Here is a 9955-nt window from a genome sequence, read left to right on the forward strand (position 1 = left end):
CCTCCCTCCCTTCCTTCCTTTTGAGACAGTGTCTCACTCTTTCACCCAGGCTGGATTGCATTGGCATGATCGTAGCTCATTGCAGCCTCGAACTCCTGTGCTCAAGCGATCCTCCTGCCTTGGCATCCCAAAGTACTGGGATTACAGGCTTGAAGGAATGTGTTTTCTTTATGGCAAAATTGGAAAATCTAGAAAAACACAAAAAGCAAAATTAAAAACCACCTCTATCCTGTCACCTAGAGATAACCACATGTGCAAGCATGTAATTCCAGCACTGTTTTTATGTGATCATTAATAGCTATATTTATTTAGTGTTAGCTATATGTTTTATTAACATATGTGCTTCCCACTTTGGTCTCATTTATTCTCATGACTTTGTGAAGTAGGTGTCTTTTTTTTTTTTTCATTTTACAGATTAAAAAACAGGTTCAGAGAAATGTGACTTGCTTAAGGTCACTGTTCATTCTCTTATATAAAATACTTTTTCCTTTTAACAATATATTATAAACTTTTCCTCCACAATTCAACATATTTCTACAACATTATTAAGGCTTTTACAAGTTTAATTTTATAAGTAGGTAATACATTCGTGAGGTTAAAAAGATATGAACAGGTTGGTGGGAACGTAAATTAGTTCAACCATTGTGGAAGACAGTGTGGCAATTCCTCAAAGACCTAGAACCAGAAATACCATTTGACACAGCAATCCCATTAGTATACACCCAAAGGAATATAAATCATTTTATTATAAAGATACATGCACATGTATGTTCACTGCAGTACTATTCACAATAGTAAAGACATGGAATAAACCCAAATGCCCATCAATGATAGACTGGATAAAGAAAATGTGGTACATACACACCATGGAATACTATGTGGCCGTAAAAAGGAAGAAGATCATGTCCTTTGCAGGGGCATGGATGGAGCTTGAAGCATTGTTTTTGGTCATTAGTTATCATTAGTTTATAATAAAAGAGAAATATGGAAATTATTTACATGATGAAAGATTTCAGAACTTCAGTGGAATGGGCAGCTTCATGTTGATGCCATTTCAACAGTGACTTATTTCAGTCTATGTACTTTCCAAGAATGTCACTATCTCTAAATAGGATATAATCCTTGTCATCTAGAACTACTTTGGTGCCTCCATATTCTGGCAGAAGAACTTTATCTCCAACTTTCATGCTAACTGGTTGAATCTCTCCACCCTTTCCTTTAGAACCCGATGCAACAGCGACTACTGTTGCTTGCAATACTTTTTCCTTGAGATTTTTCTGGAAGCATAATGCCTTCCTTGGTTACAGTTTCAGCAGCACTCCTTTCAACCAATACTCGGTCAAAGAGTGGAAGAAACTTTCTAAACGCTTGTCCTGCCATGACTCCCTCCGCCTCAGACTCGTACTCTGCTGTAGCGTAGCGCCACAAGGAGAGACTCGCGGTCCGGCCCTGGCGACACGTCAAAAAACCGGAGCTTGAAGCCTTTATCGTCAGTAAACTAATTTAGGAACAGAAAACCAAACACCGCATGTTCTCACTTATAAGTGGGAGCTGAACGACGAGAACACTAGGACACAGGGAGGGGAAAAACACACCCCGGGGCTTGATGGGCGGTGTGGGGGGAGGGAGGGAGAGCATCAGGATAAATAGCTAATTCATGTGGTGCTTAACACCTAAGTGATGGGTTGATAGGTGCAGCGAACCACCATGACACACGTTTACCTATGTAACAGACCTGCACGTCCCGCACATGTATCCCTGAACTTAAAATAAAATTATATATATATGGGTTTATAGTAAAGAGTTTCCTTTCACCTTTGCGCCCCATCTGACCAGTCCTCCTACCAATAACTTGTTCTTTCTTGAGTCTCTTTCCAGAATCTCATGATTATATAAAGAAATATACATATATGTTTATTTTTCTGCAAAATATTGCATGCTGTAAACACTGTTCCTCACCTCGTTTTTTCTCACTTAACAAAGTATCTGGGAGAATTTTCTATATTAAATATATGGAGAACGCTCTCATTTCTTTGTACCACACTGCAGTAGTCTACTATATGAACATAGTACAATTTATTTAACCAATTCAGTATTGACAGACATTTGAATATTTTCCTCCATATTTTGCCCTTTGAATAACGCTGTGATGCATAACATGGCAAATGAGCCATTTTATGTTTTTAAAAGGCTCCATGGTACTCCTGTTGAGTTATGTGCTGCAATTTATTTAACCAATCCACTAAGGATGGATATTTAGGTTATTTCCGGGCTTCCCTTATGATAAATAATGCCCCTGTGAACATTTCTGCCCATAAGCCCTTGTGCTCACTTTTGATCTTTCTTTAACGGAAATGTTATGAGCATCGTTAAGACTTTCAATACATACTGCACACCTGCCTCCAGGAAAAAGCAGTGACAATTGCTGGTGGCTGGGTCTGAGAAGGTTGATGCCTGGTAAAAGTGCCCCAAAAGGACATTCTTGGGAGATGGCAGCTGGGGGTACATGAGAGAAATGAGGAAGGGTAGCTCAAGCCACAGGTCAGGAGCAGCCAGAGCTGGAAAGTCCTTCAGACCTCTTTACCAAGAAAGTAACCATGCTCAGTGAGAGGAAAAGCCTTACCTGAGTTCATATGGGCTGGAGTTGGGACTGAGTCTTGGAACTTCTGAGTCACTGCTTAGGCCATAGCTCAGTGATTAGGAACATGAGCTCTGAACTCGGACTACCTGGTTTTGAATTCTCTTAAATCTTTGCTAACTTCATGCTTTGGCACAGGGTACCATACCTCTTTCAGGCTCTCTTTGCTAGCTTCGTGTTTTGGCACATGGTACCATACCTCTTTCAACCTCAGGTTCCTCATCTGTAAAACAGAACACGCTCCCTTTAATTGTTGTAGGGAATTAAAGTAGATAATCTGGTATAGAACAGTGGCCAGCACACATTTTTTTTTTTATGTTATTAAATGTATCTGTCATCATTATCATTATCAATTTATTCCTGGTGTCTCTGGGTTAATCCAAATAAAAATGAGCAGCATGGGAGATACTTCCTAGGTGCCAAGTAAGACTCAAGCTGTTGATAGATAGATACACTTTGATGGCTATAGGGATGTCCTAGTATCTCCAAAGGTCAAATCACTTATTCTGCTATAGGCCTCTTCTCCAAGTCTTGAAGTTCTGGAGGCAGAGGTCTTGGGGACAAGCAGGCTGAAAGATAGTTTCCATCCATTTCTTTTTTTATTGATACAAATATTTGTACACATTTATGGGATACATATGATAGTTTATTATATTTGTTACACAGACTGTGTAATGATCAAGTCAGGGTGTTTGGAGTGTCCATCACCTCAAGTATTTATCATTCCTATGTTACGGAAACATTTCAAGCCCTCTCTTCTAGCTATATTGAAATATATGATATATTGTTGTTAGCTATAGTCATCTTACTCTGCTATCAAGCATTAGAACTTATTCCTTCCATCTAACATCTAACTGTATATTTGCATCCATTTGCCAACCTCTCTTTATCCCTCCCCCTAATGCCTTTCCCAATCTCCCCATTTCTTCTTTGCTTGTGTCCTAGAAGATTGGACCACTCTGACTGACTAGAGGTACTCTTCACTTTGTGAAACCCCCTGTGGTCCCCTGATAGTGCAGGGCTTTCTGGCTGCTAGTGTAACCTGGTCCGCTAATCATTCATTAATTCAGCAAATACGTATTAAGGGTCCACTATGTGTAAGGTGGTAAGGATTCAATGTGAACAAACACTTGATTCTTGCTTAAACGAAGCTTAGTATATAGCGGGGATGTATCAGTCAGCCATTGCAGTATAACAAACAACTCCAATATTTTAGTAGCATGCAGCAATAAGCATTGGTTTTGCTTATGCCTCTGTGGTTGGCTAGGGTATGACTGATCTAGCTGGGCTCAGTGGGGCATTCTAAGTTGCAGGGTGAGTCTGGGCCCGATCCACACAACTTTTGTCCTCCTTGTGCCAGAGGACTAGCTGGGCATGTACTTCTCATGGTGATGGCAGAAGCACAAAAGCCCTCTTAAGTTCTAGATTCAGAAATGGCGCACCATCACTTCCACCCGCATTCCATCAGCTAAAGCAACTTATATGGCTGAGATCAAAGTTACAGGATGGAGATTGCAAAACCACATGGCAAAAGGTGCAGGCAAAGGGAAGGATAAAGAATTGGGGACAGTTTTTCAGTCTGTCACAGAGGAACACAGATGTTAATCCAATCGTCCCACAAAATGTAATTATAAACTGTGACTCATTTTGCGAAGAAAAGTTCCTGAGTATGATAGACAGAACTGACCTGGTTAGAGGCACTAGGGACAAGTTTCCTAAAGAAATGGTGTTTAGGATGAGAGTTCAGGATGACAGGGAAAGACATCCAGCAAAAGGAAACAGCACATGCAAAGTTCCCAGGTCAGGTGGAAGCTCGTGTTCTGAGCAAGGGAGAAGGAGTGAGATGAATTTGGAGAAGTGGGCAGAGACCATATTATCAAAACTCTTGTATTAGTTTGTTTTTGCACCGCTATAAAGAAATACCTGAGACTGGATAATTTATAAAGAAAAGAGGTTTAATTCACTCACAGTTCTGCAGGCTGTACAGGAAGCATGGCCTCAGAAAACTTACAATCAAGGTGGAAGGCAAAGGGGAAGCAGGCATGTCTTACATGGTCAGAGCAGGAGGAAGAGAGAGAACGGGGAGGGGCCACACGCTTTTAAACAACCAGCTCTCGTGAGCAGTCACTCACTATCATGAGAACAGCACGGAGAAATAAATCTTCTCCCATGACCCAATCACCAGGCCTACCTCCAAATGGGGATTACATTTCAACATGAGGTTTGGGCAGGAACACAAATCCAAACCATATCACCCCTGAAAGCTCTGCCAAGGATTTCGATCTTGGTCCTAAGAGCAGCTCATGTCTTGGAAATGCAGAGTACTGACTTCTTGTCTGTTCCTTTGCTAGGAGTATGCCCATCCTTCTCCTTGCACAGTCCTGTTCGTCCCTCAGGGTGCATCAGGAGTATCACCTTCAGAAGCATTTTAGCTTCTCCGATGTTATGGACTGAGTGTTTATGTTCCTCCCCACCAAATTCACATGTTGAAATCCTAATGCCTGATGTGATGGCATTAGGAGGCAGGGCCTTCGAGAGGCAATTAGGTTTTGAAGGTGGAGACCTCATGAATGGGAATAATGTCCTTATAAAAAGGGCTCCAGAGAACTCTCTTGTGTCCTCTTCACTCTGTGAGGATAAAACAAGAAGTTATCAGTCATCAGCCAAAGAAAGCCCTCATCCCTATCTGACCTTACTGGCACCTTGATTTTGGACTTCCAACCACCAGAATTCTGATAAATAAATTTCTGTTGTTTATAATCCTCCTAGTCTGTCACAGCCATACCTCATTTTATTGCATGTCTCTTTATTGCACTTCACAGATTATTGCACTTCCTACAAATTGAAGATTTGTGGCAACCCTTGTGAGCATCAAGCAAGTCTAACAGCCCCATTTTCCCAACAGCATGTTTTTACTTTTTGTCTCTATGTAAAATTTTGGTAATTCTTGCAATATTTCAAACTTTTTCATTATGTATATATAATATAATATATAATATATATTATACATATAATGACCTATAATAAGTGATCTTTGATAAAACTATTGTAATTGTTTTTGGGCACCATGAACCCCACCCATATAAGAAGGCAAACTTAATCAATAAAAGTTGTATGTGTTCTGACTCCCCTCAACCAGACATTCTCTGGTCTCTCTCCTCCTCCTCAGCTCTTCCTATTTCCTGAGACAAAGCAATATTGAAATTAGGCCCATTAATAACCTTACAACAGCCTCTAAGTGTTCAAATAAAAAAAAGCATTGCATATCTGTCACTTTAAATCAAAAGCTAGAAATGATTAAGCTTAGAAGGCATGTCAAAAGCCAAGACAGGCCAGAAGCTAGGCCTCTTAAGCCAAACAGTTGGTCAAGTTGTGAATGCAAAGGCAAGGTTCTTGAAGGAAATTAAAAGTTCTACTCCACTGAGCACATGAATGATAAGAAAGTGAAACAGCCTTATTGCTGATTTGAAGAAAGTTTTAGTGGTCTGGATAGAATATCAAACAGCCACAACATTCCCTTAAGCCAAAGCCGAATCCAGAGCAAGGCTCTAACTCTCTTCAGCTCTATCAAGACTGAGAGAGATGAGGAAGCTACAGAAGAAAAGTTTGAAGCTAGCAGAAGTTAGTTCTTTAGGTTTAAGGAAAGAAGCCATCTCCATAACATAAAAGTATAAGATGAAGCAGCAAGTGCTGATGGAGAAGCTGCAGCAAATTACCCAGATGCTCTAGCTAAGATCATTGATGAAGGTGGCCACACTAAACAACAGGTTTTCAATGTAGTTGAAACAGCCTTCTATTGGAAGAAGATGCCATATAGGACACTCATAGCTAAGGAGGAGAAGTCAATGCCTGGCTTCAAAGCTTCAAAGGACAGGCTGACTTATTTGTTAGGGGTTAATGCAGCTGGTAACTTTAAGTTGAAGCCAAAGCTCGTTTATCATTCAAAAAATCCTAGGCCTCTTAAGAATTAATACAAAATCTACTCTGCCTTTGCTGTATACGTGGAACAACAAAACCTGGATGACAACACATCTTTTTACAGCCAGGTTTACTGAATATTTTAAGCCACTGTTGAGACCTGCTGCTAAAAACATTCCTTTTAAAATATTACTGCTCATTGACAGAGCACTTGGTCACCCAAAAGCTCTGGTAGAGATGCACAAAGAGATTAATGTTGTTTTCATGCCTGCTACCATAGCATCTACTTTGCAACCCATGGACCAAAGACTTCCAAGTCTTATTATTTAAGAAATACATTTTACAAGACTATTGTTGTCATAGACAGTGATTCCTCTGATGTGTCTGGGAAAGTCAATTGAAAACCTTCTGGAAAGGATTCACCTTTTTTTTTTTTTTTTTGAGGCGGAGTCTTGCTCTGTCACCCAGGCTAGGGTGCAATGGCACCATCTCAGCTTACTGCAGCCTCCACCTCCCGAGTTCAAGCAATTCTCCAACCTCAGCCTCCTGAGTAGCTGTAATTACAGGTGTGCACCACCACGCCTGGCTAATTTTTGTATTTTTAGTAGAGACGGGGTTTCACCATGTTGGCCAGGCTGGGCTCGAACTCCCGACCTCAAGTGATCCACCTTCCTTGGCCTCCCAAAGTGCTGGGATTACAGGCATGAGCCACCACGCCCAGCCAGGATTTATCATTCTAAATGTCATTAAGAACACTTGTGATTCATTGGAGAAGGTCAAATATCAACTTTAGGAGGAACTTAGAAAAAGTTAATTTCTTCCCACATGGATAATTTTTGAGGGGGTTCAAGACTTCAGTGGAGGAAGTCACTGCAGATGTGGCGAAAATAGCAAGAGAACTAGAGTTGGAAGTGGAGCCTGAAGATGTGACTGAATTGCTACACTCTCACAATAAAACTTTAGAGGATGAAAAGTTGCTTCTTATGGATGACCAAAGAAAGTGGTTTCTTAAAATGGAATCCACTCCTGGTGAGGATACTGTCAACGTTGTTGAGATGACAACAAAGCATTTAGAATGTTCCATAAACTTAGTAGATAAAGCAACTGGCAGGATTTGAGAGGACTGACTCAGATTTTGAAAGAAGTTCTACTGTGGGTAAAATGCTGTCAAGCAGCATCACATGCTACAGAGAAATCTTTCATGAAATGAAGAGTCAATTTATGTGACAAATACCATTGTTGTCTTATTTAGAAAAATTGCCACAGTCATCTCAATCTTCAGCAACCACCACCCAGATCAATCAGGAGTCATCAACATTGAGGCAAGACCCTCCACGAGCAGAAGGATTGCTACTCACTGAAGGCTCACATGGTTGTTAGCAATTTTTAGCAATAAAGCATTTTAAAATTAAGGTGTGTACATTTTTTTAAAGGCATAATGGAATTGCACTCTTAATGGACTATAGTATAGTGTAAACATAACTTTTATATGTACTGGGAAACCAAAGAATCTCGTGTGACTTGCTCTATTGCATAATTTGCTTTATTGCAGTGGCCTGGAAATGAACCCACACTATCTCTGAGGTATGCCTGTACTTTGTTGTAGCCCAAACAGTCTAAAATACCTGGACTGCTAGTTACTCTCTCTCTGGCTCTCCCTGTGCTGGGTAACAATGTCTTCTGTGACCATGCAGGGCTTCCATTTCAGTGGGTTGTCTTCATTGCAGGGCTGTGTGCTTTTGGAAGACTGAGATTATTCTGTATTCTTCTCTGCCCCTCCTGTGCTTGGCAACCGACTTTGGCCCAGATCAGTTGCCCAGGAAATGGTTATTGTTTTGAAAATTAAATAAGATAATGAATGCAAAAGTGCTTTGTAAAATATGAAGCATCACCACGTTATTACCATCCATGTTATCTAAATGTTGCTGTTGCTGTCTTCCCTGGTGGGAGAAGTTCTCTCAGTTATAAGAGGGGATCTGGCATGGTGGGCGACAGAGAGTAGCAAACTCGAACCCTCCCAGGGGCCAGGGAGGTAAAACAAATGAATAAAGCAGGGCTCGTGTAAAACAATAAGGAGTGGTGGGGATTGGGGCAAACTGTAATAGAGCACCTGTATTCAGCTCCAGCCAATTATGTCTAGGAAGAATTGTGGGCTCTAAGCTAACAGATCTGATTATTTTCAAGAGAAGCTAAAAATCCAGATTGTATTTGGTGCAACAGACATTTTTACATATTGGCAATTTAATTAAAAAAAAAAACCAAAAACCCAACCTACTACGTAGGTCAAAGAAAACAGAGCCAGTGGCCATTTAGGCCTATGGTCTTGCGTTTATGACCTTTAGAGTTAACAGAATGTGCCTTGTAGCCAGATAAAAGCAGGTCTAAATCCCAGCTTCTTTTCTTACCTGCTTTGTTACATCAGGAGGATAATCTGAGCTCTCCGATCTTCAGTTTCCTCTTTTCCAAGATCAAGACAATAATAGAATGTACTGCGCAGGGTTTTAGTGCAATGTATTTAGTATGGGACCTGATATACCATAAGCACTCCATAATGATCCACAGTAATCACTCAATAATGATGTACAGTAAGCACTCAATAAGCACTCAGAATATCACTGTCGCTGCTGATTATTGTTATTGTTACCTCCCACCAGGCAGCTTGGAACATGGGTTTTTGGGCAGGAACAGTCCTGTGGAGCTGGGGGAGAGAAGTTGGTGGTTGTAGTTAAGTTGACTTAAAACTCCCTGAAGGTGGGGCGGAGCAAGATGGCCGAATAGGAACAGCTCCAGTCTCCAGCTCCCAGCGCGAGTGACACAGAAGACAGGTGATTTCTGCATTTTCAACTGAGGTACTAGGTTAATCTCACTAGGGAGTGCCGGACAAACAATGCTGGTCAGCTGCTGCAGCCCGACCAGTGAGAGCTGAAGCAGGGTGAGGCATCGCCTCACCTGGGTAGCACAAGGGGGAAGGGAATCCCTTTTCCTAGCCAGGGGAACTGAGATACACAACACCTGGAAAATCGGGTAACTCCCAACCCAATACTGCGCTTTACCAAGGGTCTTAGCAAAGGGCACACCAGGAGATTATATCCCACACCTGGCAGGGAGGGTCCTACGCCCACGGAGCCTCCCTCATTGCTAGCACAGCAGTCTGCCATCTAACTGCGAGGCAGCAGCGAGGCTGGGGGAGGGGTGCCCACCATTGCTGAGGCTTAAGTAGGTAAACAAAGCCGCTGGGAAGCTCGAACTGGGTGGAGCCCACAGCAGCTCAAGGAGGTCTGCCTGTCTCTGTAGACTCCACCTCTGGGGACAAGGCACAGCTAAACAAAAAGCAGCAGAAACCTCTGCAGATGCAAACGACCCTGTTTGACAGCTTTGAAGAGAGCAGTGGATCTCCCA

General features: G+C 41.7%; 1 pseudogene across 1 annotated transcript in view; it reads right to left on the reverse strand.

Annotated features, from left to right (window-relative positions):
- The window catches only part of LOC105546044, an 18383-nt pseudogene extending 16922 nt beyond the window's left edge, over window positions 1-1461 (reverse strand). Inside the window, exons 1-2 of the transcript XR_001007036.1 lie at window positions 1054-1461; window positions 776-779 (exon numbers count right to left, since the gene is read on the reverse strand). The product of XR_001007036.1 is annotated as a 10 kDa heat shock protein, mitochondrial pseudogene (transcript). The remainder of the gene's footprint in view (window positions 1-775; window positions 780-1053) is intronic.
- Between the last annotated feature and the right edge of the window lie 8494 nt (window positions 1462-9955).

Source organism: Mandrillus leucophaeus, unplaced genomic scaffold (assembly GCF_000951045.1).
Source record: "Mandrillus leucophaeus isolate KB7577 unplaced genomic scaffold, Mleu.le_1.0 Scaffold348, whole genome shotgun sequence".
NCBI lineage: Eukaryota > Metazoa > Chordata > Mammalia > Primates > Cercopithecidae > Mandrillus > Mandrillus leucophaeus.